General features: G+C 43.1%; 1 protein-coding gene across 7 annotated transcripts in view; it reads left to right on the top strand.

Moving 5' to 3' along the window:
* tenm2 (teneurin transmembrane protein 2) overlaps window positions 1-13166 on the top strand; it is a 216853-nt gene that overhangs the window by 69035 nt on the left and 134652 nt on the right. The gene's annotated exons all lie outside the window — the stretch shown is intronic.

The following is a 13166-nucleotide window of genomic DNA, read 5'->3' as shown; positions in this document are numbered from 1 at the left end:
GTCACACGACAACAAACATGTCTTGCACTGTCACAATCTCAAATGTGATATCAGGCTACGGGTTAGTTGGCATTTGCAGGTTTTGATGTAAAGCAGTGTAAGTGTGGGGGTGATATTTGCTGGATTGAATTTGGCGAAATGGGGAAAATGTGTGCACAGTCGCTGAGGTTTTTTTAAATCTTTATGTTGCCTTTTATCAAGTACAGCCTCTGTATGATATAAATGTACGTAGGTTGGATTTATTGGTTGAGTCTATTTTTGTTGCATTACGCTTCTTCTTCACGTTCAGATTTGCTGAGAACTCACCAATCATGTTAGTGAGCCAAAATATAATTTTGTATTTTTCGAAGAGAACTAAACATGAGCGTTTTGAAGTGTTTTTTTTCTCTCAGCAGTGCATGTTTGAAAGGTTCCCAGAGGGGAATCGCTGTCCTACAACAACTTTGTTTATTACAAGGATCCAATTTCCTTGTTAATCCTGAAGTAGTCATAAACCGCCACGTGAGATTCTCAGATGTGTCAATAGAGGTTAATGAAAAGTGGATTGAAGAAACAAACACCAACCTAATTAATTACATTTTCATCAGCCGCCTGAACAGATGTGCTTAAACTTCCGTCTGACTGTTGGGCTTCGAAATCTGAGACTTTTGTCAACTGATCAAACTGCTCAAGATCCATTAAACACACTGTGAAACACCTTACCTGAGAAGCACCTCTCATCCCAATGTCTGATAATTGGTTTGTGGTTAATTACCAAACTAATCTCACAACCACAATATCTGCTGCAGACACCCACAGTCTCCTTCAGTAAGCCATTTGAGGCTTTTTAAAATTAAAATTTTAAAATTGCACTAAATTGTAGCTATCATCTGCTAGCCTTATAATGGGAGTGTGTTTTTGTTGTGCTGAAATCTGTTTTTTCTCGTAAGTAGGGATGAGGGAAAATAAATAAATTCTTGATCTATTTAATTAATAATTGATTCTTAGATGCATTCTGATACAGATGTACTAAATAGTACTCAATCAATATTCATTGCTCGATAATCAAACATAAAAAAAATTCTGGTAAATTGAAAAAAGGGAAAAAGGAGAAGTACATACATGTTGTATGTGCTCACAATCTCTTCTGCGCAGTCAAGCCACAACGTAGCTGAAAACAGAGCAGCCGCTGCGTTTTTTTTTATTTGGCAAATTAATAGTAACAGTAACTGTGTAGTAACTGACTCTCGACAACTTGGAGTCAGAAAAAAAAAATTCAATACTACATAGTTTAGTCCGTCTGTCTCTTTGAGGACGGTGACCCCTTTAGATGTCGGTAATGTCACATTGCAGTGAGATGCAATCTCGAACCTAATGCACAACTGTGTTGGCAATTGTTGCATTGTAATTAGGAATCAAATGGTTCATGGTTTACTGATACCCTGACTATAACATTTCAAATGGTTAGTCTTATCATTTAAATTATTGTTACTATCCTATTTAGCAAATTATGTTGTGCTCTAATGCATAATGGTGCCTTGCCTTTTTTCTGAGTGTTCTTTGTGTTCTAAAGACAGTTTTTTTATTCAGGAAATCACAGTGACATTAAGCCAGAGGGGAAAATAGCAAAATGTCAATTCACGTCATTCTAATGGCAATTGGTTAGGGAACATGTAAAATGCTGAATTATTCCTTAAACACAATTTCGCTAGGCAAATGAGTGTTGATAAAAATGCACGTGGGTGTCTGATTGGAAAAAAAAAAAAAGCTTAGATTTTTAAACGTTTATGCTACGCAGGTCCAGTAGCTCCCAGCTTTGGGTCTGAGTATTGAAGAGATCAGAGGCAGAGAGGAAGCCAGATAAAAGTGAGCGGTATGTGCATGAGTCTGTCTGATAAAGCCACTTCCTAAACTACTTAGTCGCTTTGAGAAATGAGAAACACCCCACCTCTGCTCCTGCATCTTGGTCCAAACATAACATCTGACACTGATGGCACCTCAAAGCGCTCAGAAGTACGATTCAACTCCCGCAGGCCTAAACAATGACTATTTGTGTGTTTTGTGTGTTTCTTTTTCCCTGGCTACAGGTACGTGTGGGTATGTGTGAAGCAGGAGCTACAAGAGTGTCAAAATCGCAGGGGGATGATCTGACAATCTAATAATAGATATTGACTGAGGCAGACAGAGAAACATCATCAACACATGCTAACAAATCAAAACGATGGTGATATGCCAAAATGCCAAACTGCACTTCTCTCATCTCTCAGCATCTCTAATAAGCTTCCAAAGTCTTGCTTCCTCTTCTCCTCTTCATCCCCTCCCCACCTTCCTTTTTCATCTTTCAAGCTACTTCCTCTGTCTTCTTTTGTCTCACGCTGTGTGTCGCACCAGCTACCGTCAGTTCGGCATGCTGGCATGACTGACAGGTGTCAGTTTAAAGGTCTAGGTTGTCCCTCAAGGCGGGTTTCTTCGTGCGGCTGAATGTGCATTGGTGCAACTGTGCACTACTGTAGCTCTCGGGTACCAAAATAGAAATAATGACAATTATTAGGTAAATAACTATTTGTGTTTGTACTTTTGCCAGTCTTTTGCAGAACACTCGACTGTAGATAACAAAGTCAACAAATTTGGCATTTGTGTCGAGCACTGACAGTCTCAAACAGCCAATATTGCATTATGCAAACACACACGCACAAAAAAACACAGTTACCCATTTCTACATCGTACACTATGAATCACTTCCTATATAAATCCTGCCCAATGTTCTCAAAACCATTTAATTTATTTCTTCCTTTTCACAGTAGATATACAGTATGTTGGTGTTAATTGTGTTGAGACTGGCAAAGGAGCCCGACCGACACTTGACTGATATCTCATTTCTGTCTTCTGGATCACACTCTTTAATTTGTTATCGAGACAGGTTTTATTCTTCATACAGTTAATGTCTCCCACACATGCAAACAGTCAGAAATAGTATTGTTAGAATACCTTTAATATGGGAAGACGGTCTTTATGTCTTTCTGAAACCAAAAATCATACAGCTCAATCCTCTCCAAACAATCTAAGAAATGGTGAGCAGGTTCTTTCGGCAAGTAGATATAGAAGCTGTAGAAATGATGTCTCCATTGTTCAAACTGGCTTTTCATCGTGACACTGTGCGGGGTTTATTTTATTAAATATTCAACATTTGACAAGTACACATGCTGAGCCTTGTCAGGCCTTCAAATACTGTTAAGCAGTGGCAGGTCGAAACAGTTTTACCTGGGGTGCCCCACCACCCTACACACACGCCCACAAATCCACACGTACACATTCGCAAACACATATCTCATTCAGGTTTCATTTTCTGCATTGCCTGGCACATTTTATGCATGTTACATGAATAACATATAGCTAAATGCTGAGCACTAATCCAATCCATGTGGGCTATGCAATGGCAACTTACACCTGGGGCTGCTACAAACTATTATTTTGCCAGTCGACTAGTCATCGATAGCAGTTGCAGTAATAACTAATCATGTGTAAATCGCATACCGAACCAGCAAACAGTTGCACTTTTATAAGCATCATTAGCGCATTTGAGCTAAAGTTCTTTAAGGTATGTCCAAATAAAAATGAAGACAATTAAGTTGTAAATTGGCAGTACATTCAATTTTGATTAAACTTTGCACCTTGTATCGGCACTGCTGACATACGTATTTACAACTTAAATTGAAGGTGATCTGTGACCTGAAAAGCTGAAAAGGTTTAGTGTAGTATTTTAAATTTGAACCAAAAACTACTGTGTTCACTATGCACACTATGCACACTATGCACGATGAATATTATGAAAGTATCTCGAAATGCAAAATTAAATACTAAACATTTCAATCTTGTCATGTATCAAGCTTGATTTTGAAATGTCGGCTGAGTAAAATTAGGAAAAGGCACTGTGCTACATAAAACTAAAATAACGGTAAACACTATTAGTTTTTTGTACTCTTTATTTATCCAAAACGTTTTTGCTATTCCTCACAAAGGGGCGAAACATGAAACACGTGGGACAATGAAATTTCTTAGTTCAGTTTTTAGTGATTTTATTAATTATGATTATAATTGCTATAATTATAAATTTAATAAGTACTAGTAGTTGTGGTAATGTTAATTATTATTATTATTATAAGCAATATTAATATTGCTAATAAGAACATGATGTTTGGAGTGTTGAATTTCCTTACTTCAATCATGGGCAAGCACGTAAAGGTTTTTAATTGAGTTGCCTAAATGCAGGTCAAAGATTCCAAAGTTTCCTTCGTTCCACTTTACTGTCAAGTATTGGATCGAGACACTTCACTTTTATAGCAACTCCCAGACACGATTAAAATAAAGCGAGTAGAACGTTGACTTGGCAGAGCTGATAGACGTTCAATTTGTGGAAGCATCATAGTGAGACAAACAAATACGGGTGTGAAGAGCAGCATCAGGAGATTTCATTTTGCCAAAGTGGAGCAAGAGATTTACCGTCGTACTCTGCACTGCCTCATAAAATGTCCGTCTGGAAACACAAGCGAGAGAAAGGGGAGCTTGTAAATTTCCACCGTTGCGCATGATGGCCTCATTCAAACAGCATTGATCAGGAGGAGAAATGATTAAAACACGCATTAGATGAAATAAGGCCCAGCTTTGACATTGATTTACACCTGACGCCCAGGGTAGATTTTACAGCTGTGCTCCACAGTCCACTGCTTTGTGCTTGTGTACCGTCCATCCATATTTCTCTTTCATAAAACAAAAGACCGAATTGGACTGTAATTCAAGTTCAGCATTGCTTTCTGCCAGCAGGGTAAGATTTTCCAGCAAAATGACTGAATGCAGAAGTTATGGAATATACTGGGTATTAGATAAATCAATATATGTATGCCCCCAAAAACTTACCAAACAAAAATACTGTGTTCACTCATGTTGAAATCAGTTTATTTTTTTCCCTTTCTTTGAATTATGCTCTCAATTATATATTGTTTCTATTTTATGTTTTGATTAATCATATTCATTATTTCTTGGTCTGAAAGAAAATGTTGATTGATCGTCTAAGTGAAGACGCCTGTGTTAATTAAGTGGGCGTGTTTAATAAAGAGCCCCCCTGCACGCAACAACAGTAGTAGTTGCAGTGAGTAGTGTCAACAGAGCTGCCAGTCCTCCTCGTCTTTCTTCCTCTGGCGGTTATCCACTGAGCTCGGTGCTATTCCAAGGGTTGAGTTCGGTGCAATTACAAGGGTTTCACACAAGTACCTGATTCTGTATGGCTAATCTGCCAACACCATTCATTTTAAATGACACGTTTCTTTTCCAGCTACTATCTAATTGTAGTCCATTGAAACCAAGGTCGAACCTTTTGTATATAATTCCGAAAGGTGTCGCAAACACAACAATGCTCATCACCAAAAAGAACACCATGCCTACAATACAACATGGTAGTAGTAACATCATAATCTGGGGCTATTTTTCTTCAGCATGACCTAGGCCATTTGACAAGGTGGCGGGAATTAGTTTGTTTAGATTTAATTGCTGGCACTTGAGCTCATGTGAGTTTTATTGATTCTGAATGTAGATGTAAGAGGGTGTGCACACTTGTGCAACTACACTGTTTCACTCATTAGATTCTACTTCCAGTCCCAAAAAGCTGTTTGCTTTCTAATTAAGTTCTAAAGGTTTTAGGCCAAATTAATGGGGAAAAAAGTTCGAGAATTATTTTATGGCATTTGAACAGGGAGGGCTGTGCATACGTCTTAGTATATCAAGGGGCAAAAAGCCATACAAGATAAATATACCTGCAATTATTATGTAAAAGTCCCACTATCACCTGTATGCAGCTGAAGGATGAACAAAGCTTTCAATTTAATGCGTGACAATGTTCCATCTAAATCTACCTTAAAAATGCTGTCTTAATAATAACAACCTGACTTTCACAAAACAACCATTTTTGTAAAATTGGATTGGTCCAATTTTTATCTGAGCAGTTTTATGGGTGTATTTGTTTATAGTTTCACACCTTTAAAATAAAAAAATAAAAAGTTGTTATTGATGTACCATCTGAACGAACTGAATGCAGCGATCAGTTCCAGCCCCATACTATGGTCAAGAGTTGAAGGTACTGACAGAAAAAGTAACAACCACCGAATATAATATAATATAATGCATGAGTACAATTAAAAAAATGATTTTGATGGGCGATTTATTGGTAGGGTAATGTGGTAATGTAAATATGAAAAAACAAATTTGATGGGCGATTTATTGGGAGGGTAATGTGGTAATGTGGAGTGTTCAATTCAATTGTATTACATTTATTTATTTGAAGGAACAGATAAAGGTAATGAACGTCATATGCCAAATACAGACGTGCACAAACCAGATTGTAGCCTTAGGCTAATTTCCATCTGTTGTCCCTAGGCAGATGTTCCCTCGACAAGTATAAAAACCTGGTGAAAAAAACACTATCGTAGTATTCATAACCATGGTATAAATACAGATACAATAGTCAACCCATGACAAAGTGCAAACATAGTGAATAATATGCAAGTGGCCAGAAAATACATTCAGTCATTTAGGTTTTGCTGTACACACACACACGTGCACGCATGCACGCACATGCATACTCAATAAATGATTGTAGATAGAGAGATGTTGGGGTGGGTGGCTGATGTTGTTACTAGACATAATTAAATGCTTTGCTCTATTCATCCACTGTGAAGTTAGACAATTATTGCCAGTGTTTCCAGTGGTCTTTTTTTTAACATAATACAGCTGATTAAGCTGTGCAATCCCTGTCCTCTAATTAGAAAAGCAAACAGTCAGATACTAAGCTTTTAATTATCAGTGGCTTTTGTTTGGCGATTGCAGCAAATGTGTTTCAAATAAATAAATACGGTGCTGCTGCAGGTCTTCCTGTCATTTCTTATTTTACCGTGACAATATCATTTCTCTATACGCTCTATACCACTCCCCAATCCTTACAGCCTCCCTCGATTGTGTGAATTGGATTATGTGGAGATGCAACATAACTGCACTTCTGTAATCTACCCATCAAACACTACCTTGAAATTTTAAATTGGATGGTCTAATGTCAGCGTGCCAGCTGCCACACAATGCCACCCAGTTGCTTAACACTAATAAATCTTGGTTTATTGCTAGCTGGGTTTACAAACAAAGACACCCGTTATGGCTACATACGCTTTGGGCTGGGCCGGCCTAATCACACCGCGCATGCTGATTAGCTGCCTTCAGACAATATTTCTCTCTGTCTTCCCTTTCTGGCTCAATCTTTCCATCTGCTCAAAAAGATAATAAATCATAGGCCAGCATTTTGACGTGTGTGACGGGATATATTAATCTCATAATTAGAGAATGAAAAGGTGGCGCTAAATTTAGTCTGGCCTTTCTGTCTAACCCCTCTTCCATCTTAGCATGCTTAGTTACCTGATTTCCCATCAGTGCTTACTTTCTGGCAAACTAAGACTTGCAGTGTTTCGGTGTGCTGAAAAGATTTTTGTTAAACTCAGCTGAAATAAACCTCAGCCTATACCCACCCATCTGTTCACTGGTAACACAGTTCAGTGTGCTACCTGGCCATCAAATTGTGCTACGTGGCTATCAAATTCAAGCCACACTAATGTTGGATTGATGGAACCAACATTCTGCCCTTAGGGTTTCTACCTGAGTGTGTCTGTGGGGGGTTGTACTAAGGGTGAGTCAGCATGTGTATATGTGTGCTGGAAAGGTTGGTGCATTAGCGTCTGAATGAGTTTTCAGAGAACAACGCGGGGTACGAACGCCTTGACAATGGTCTAACAGAATTAGTAGCTTGTGATGAATGGCATGTAAGAACAGCACTGACAGCCTGCTTTCGCAAACACACACACACACACGCCTGCTCATTTATGTGTGTGTACCTTCATAAAGTACTACACACGGTTCAAGGACTTCTCGTATGTTTTGCAAGAAGTGAGGTCAATGGACATACACACGCATGCTGGATGTCTGCGTGCTTGTCGGTTTTAAGGTGATGTCAAGGGTCTGTATATCTCCTGTGGTCAGGATCAGTACTCAGCACAGCACACTGATCACAAGACTTAGCCATGCTCCTGTTTGGCTGTGCACAAATATTTATATATTTTTTTCCCGGTAGGTGCTGAAAATGACCAAGCTTCACCGTGAACCGACAAGTTTAATAGTGCTGCTTTGAATGATTTATTCATAAAGCCCCGGGCAAGGTTTTTGTCCATCCATCCATTTTCTTCCGCTTATCCGGGGTCGGGTCGCGGGGGCAGCAGCTTCAGGAGGGACTCCCAGACTTCCCTCTCCCCAGCCACTTTATCCAGCTCATCCCGGGGGATCCCAAGGCGTTCCCAGGCCAGCTGAGAGAGCCCGGACATCCTGCGGAGAAAACTCATTTCGGCCGCTTGTATCCGGGATCTCGTTCTTTCGGTCACGACCCATAGCTCGTGACCATAGGTGAGGGTAGCAGCGTAAATCGACCGGTAACTTGAGAGTTTTGCCTTTTGGCTCAGCTCTCTCTTTACCACGACGGACCGGTACAGAGTCCGCATTACTGCCGACGCTGCACCGATCCGCCTGTCGATCTCGCGCTCCATCCTCCCCTCACTCGTGAACAAGACCCCAAGATACTTAAACTCCTCCACTTGGGGCAGGATCTCATCCCCGATACGGAGAGGGCATTCCACCCTTTTCCGATCGAGGACCATGGACTCGGATTTGGAGGTGCTTACCCTCATCCCGACCGCTTCACACTCGGCTGCGAACCGCTCCAGTGAGAGCTAGAGATCAGGGCCTGAAGAAGCCAACAGCACCACATCATCTGCAAAAAGCAGAGACGCGATGCTGAGGTCCCCAAACCGGACCCCCCTCAACGCCTCGGCTGCGCCTAGAAATTCTGTCCATAAAAATTATGAACAGAATCGGTGACAAAGGGCAGCCTTGGCAGAGTCCAACCCTCACTGGGAACGAATCGGACTTACTGCCGGAAATGCGGACCAAACTCTGGCATCGGTGATACAGGGAACGAACCGCCCTTATCAGTTGGCTCGGCACCCCGTACTCCCGAAGCACCCTCCACAGAACCTCCTGAGGGACACGGTCGAACACCTTCTCCAAGTCCACAAAACACATGTGGACTGGTTGGGTGAACTCCCATGCACCCTCGGGGATCCTGCTGAGGGTGTAGAGCTGGTCCACTGTTCCACGGCCAGGACGAAGGCCACACTGCTCCTCCTGAATCCGAGGTTCGACCTCCCGACGGACCCTCCTCTCCAGCACCCCTGAATAGACCTTACCAGGGAGGCTGAGGAGTGTGATTCCCCTGTAATTGGAACACACCCTCCGGTCCCCCTTCTTAAAGAGGGGAACCACCACCCCAGTCTGCCAATCCAGTGGCACTGTCCCCGATGTCCACGCAATGTTGGAGAGGCGTGTCAGCCATGACAGCCCCACAACATCCAGAGCCCTTAAGAACTCCGGGCGGATCTCATCCACCCCCGGGGCCCTGCCAACGAGGAGTTTTTTAACTACCACAGTGACTTCGACCCCAGAGATTGGAGAGTCCGCCTCAGAGTCCCCAGGCCCTGCTTCCACAATGGAAGGCATGTAGGTGGAATTGAGGAGGTCTTCGAAGTATTCTCCCCACCGACTCACGACGTCCCGAGTCGAGGTCAGCAGCACGCCATCCCCACTGTAAACAGTGTTGACATTGCACTGCTTCCCGCTCCTGAGACGCTGGATGGTGGACCAGAATTTCCTCGAAGCCGCCCGGAAGTCATTCTCCCTGGCCTCGCCAAACTCCTCCCTCGCCCGGGTTTTTCCCTCAGCAATCGCCAAAGCCGCGTTCCGCTTGGCCATCCGGTACCTGTCAGCTGCCTCCGGAGTCCCGCAGGCCAAAACGGCCCGATAGGACTCCTTCTTCAGCTTGTCCACCAGCGGGTTCGGGGATTGCCGCCACGACAGGCACCAACGACCTTACGGCCACAGCTCCGGTGGGCCGCCTCAACAATGGAGGCGCGGAACATGGTCCACTCGGACTCAATGTCCCCTGCCTCCCCCGGGACATGGGAAAAGCTCTGCCGGAGGTGGGAGTTGAAGCTCTTCCTGACAGGGGATTCCGCCAGACGTTCCCAGCAGACCCTCACAGAGCGTTTGGGTCTGCCAGGTCGGACCGGCATCTTCCCCCACCATCGGAGCCAACCCACCACCAGGTGGTGATCAGTTGACAGCTCCGCCCCTCTCTTCGCCCGAGTGTCCAAAACATGCGGCCGCAAATCCGATGACACGACTACAAGGTCGATCATCGAACTGCGGCCTAGGGTGTCCTGGTGCCAAGTGCACACATGGACACCCTTATGTTTGAACATGGTGTTCATTGTAGAAAATCCGTGTCGAGCACAGAAGTCCAATAATAGAACACCGCTCGGTTTCAGATCGGGGGGGCCGTTCCTCCCAATCACGCCCTTCCAGGTCTCACTGTCATTGCCCACGTGAGCATTGAAGTCACCCAGTAGAACGATGGAGTCCCCAGAAGGAGCGCTCTCCAGCACTTCCTCCAGGGACTCCAAGAAGGGTGGGTACTCTGAGCTGCCGTTTTGGTGCATAAACACAAACAACAGTCAGGACCCGTCCCCCCACCCGAAGGCGGAGGGAGGCTACCCTCTCGTTCACCGGGGTGAACCCCGATGTGCAGGCGCCCAGCCGGGGGGCAATAAGTATACCCACACCTGCTCGACGCCTCTCACCGTGGGCAACTCCAGAGTGGAAGAGAGTCCAGCCCCTCTCGAGAGGGCTTGTACCGGAACCCAAACTGTGCGTGGAGGCAAGTCCGACTATGTCTAGTCGGAACTTTTCTGCCTCGCACACCAGCTCGGGCTCCTTTCCAGCCAGAGAGGGGATATTCCATGTCCCAAGAGCCAGCCTCTGCAGCCGGGGATCAGACCGCCAAGGTCCCTGCCTTTAGCTGCCGCCCAGCTTACACTGCACCCGACCCCTTTGGCCCCTCCCACAGGTGGTGAGCCCATGGGAAGGGGGACCCACGTTTCCTTTTCGGGCTGTGCCCGGCCGGGCCCCATGGGCGAAGGCCCGGCCACCAGACGCTCGCCTTCAAGCCCCGCCTCCAGGCTTGGCTCCAGAGGGGGGCCCCGGTGACCCGCGTCCGGGCGAGGGAAAATGGTATCCATCATAAGGGGCTTGTGTGCTTAGCCATGCTCCTGTTTGGCTGTGCACAAATATTTATATATTTTTTTCCCGGTAGGTGCTGTAAATGACCAAGCTTCACCGTGAACCGACAAGTTTAATAGTGCTGCTTTGAATGATTTATTCATAAAGCCCCGGGCAAGGTTTTTGTTGCAAATAATTTCTGGTGAGTATAGCTGTTTAAAATTTTGGGTGAGGAAAGTAACTATTTGTTTAGAAAAATATTTTTTTTTACAACTAGAAATCCTAGCCTATCTGGTTTGCGCCTGATTTACAAAATTATTGTTCATACAAAAACAGGTGCAAACCTGATGTGGAAGCTGATTTAGAAATCGAGTGGGCCCAGGATTTTGTCTGCCAAACACTTGAAATTGCAGCACACCTCATTTTGCACATTCTGGAAGGAGTACAGTAAATTAGAAAAAAAATAAAAATAATGATTGATCAAACCTGAGATAAATTGCGATGGCTGATCGTAGCTCTTAGGATAGGAGCCAATGGAACAGCTGTGCATAACTGCAATGGGGAGGCGCAAGCAAAATGAGAGGTGACAGGTAGATCAAATTTTTGCTTTAAAATCCTACAATCAAAAAATATTGCAACATGTCATCTATTCACTAATGCAATTGGAAGACATTCTCAATAAGGCGTCATTTACTGCACAACCAATACGATTGTCATCACCACTTTTACACATTGCTAGTAACACGTATCATCTGTCAGAGCGAGCAATTACATGCAATTTAGCACCTTTTTTTTGAGATGCTAGAAAATCAACAGCATATGCAGTGATCTTTTTTTTAACCAAATTCATTGAGATTTAAAACTTTTTTTGTTAAGTGAACACAGAATTTCTCACATGATATTTGGGATCTTAGCCACGCCATTGAGTCTTAACTTCCTGTATACTGATAAAATCTAAACTAGACGGAATCTGCTTCTATGTGACTGACAGGGACACTGCAATTAGCCTTTTGTAAATCCCCAATGTTGTTGTATTCGTACATATGTGCCCTATGTATACACTAATCACGAAAGCTGGTCCCAAAATGCATCTGCATCCTTGCTTTCAAAATCTGTGGAAATATTTACATTCTATTTGCACAATGGGAACATAACAGCCCTCTGATATTTTATGTACTGTTACAAAGGGAGATTTTATTTTATTTTTTTTGTCAATTCATTCGCGAGAGAATTTGTGAGGCCACATACAGATTCTCGATTGCAGTTTATACCAACAGTTTATTCTTCAGACCAAACTTATTTATCCTTTCAATATAATGAAGGTCAATGCACAAAAGAACAGGAATGTTGCAAATGTCTAAGCTGAAGCATGATGATTTTTGTGGTCAACATCAGAAAAAAACAACACCACAGCCTTCTTTCACAAATCCTTACAGTTGGAATTTGAGTTAGCAAAGTTATATTCTCCTGGTATCCAACAAAGTCACACAAGCACTAGTAATTGCCCACAACGTGTTCAGACTGCCACACAGTCCAGTGGCAATACACTTTACACCACTCCATCAAACTTCGACATTAAGTTTGGTCATATACGGCTATCACCAAGGAGCCTTTAGAAAGCCTTCCCACGAAACTCTTGCTGCACTTTTCCCCCAGAAGTTAATGCTAGAGGAAGTTGGGAGCTCCTAATTTATTGAGTCAGCAGAATGATGGTGACTTTTACGCTCTACTGTATGTCCCTCAGTGCTCACTGATCTCACTCTGAGTTTATGTGCTTTCTAAACACCTTGCAAAAATACTATTGATAGCTGACCATGGGACATCTAACACAGCTAGAAATTCTGACTTAGACAAAGGAGGGTGAATGTTTATAATATATTAGTGATGGATAATTAAATTGAGATTAAAAAAGGAAAGGGGTACATAAACATTCAATGGTAAAAGCACCGTCAGACGAGAGGCAGTTTGAACGTGTAGTCAATGTCAAACATTTC

The sequence above is a fragment of the Syngnathus acus genome, chromosome 10, assembly GCF_901709675.1.
Source record: "Syngnathus acus chromosome 10, fSynAcu1.2, whole genome shotgun sequence".
NCBI classification, from domain to species: Eukaryota; Metazoa; Chordata; class Actinopteri; order Syngnathiformes; family Syngnathidae; genus Syngnathus; species Syngnathus acus.
This window is presented reverse-complemented; position numbering and strand designations above follow the sequence as displayed.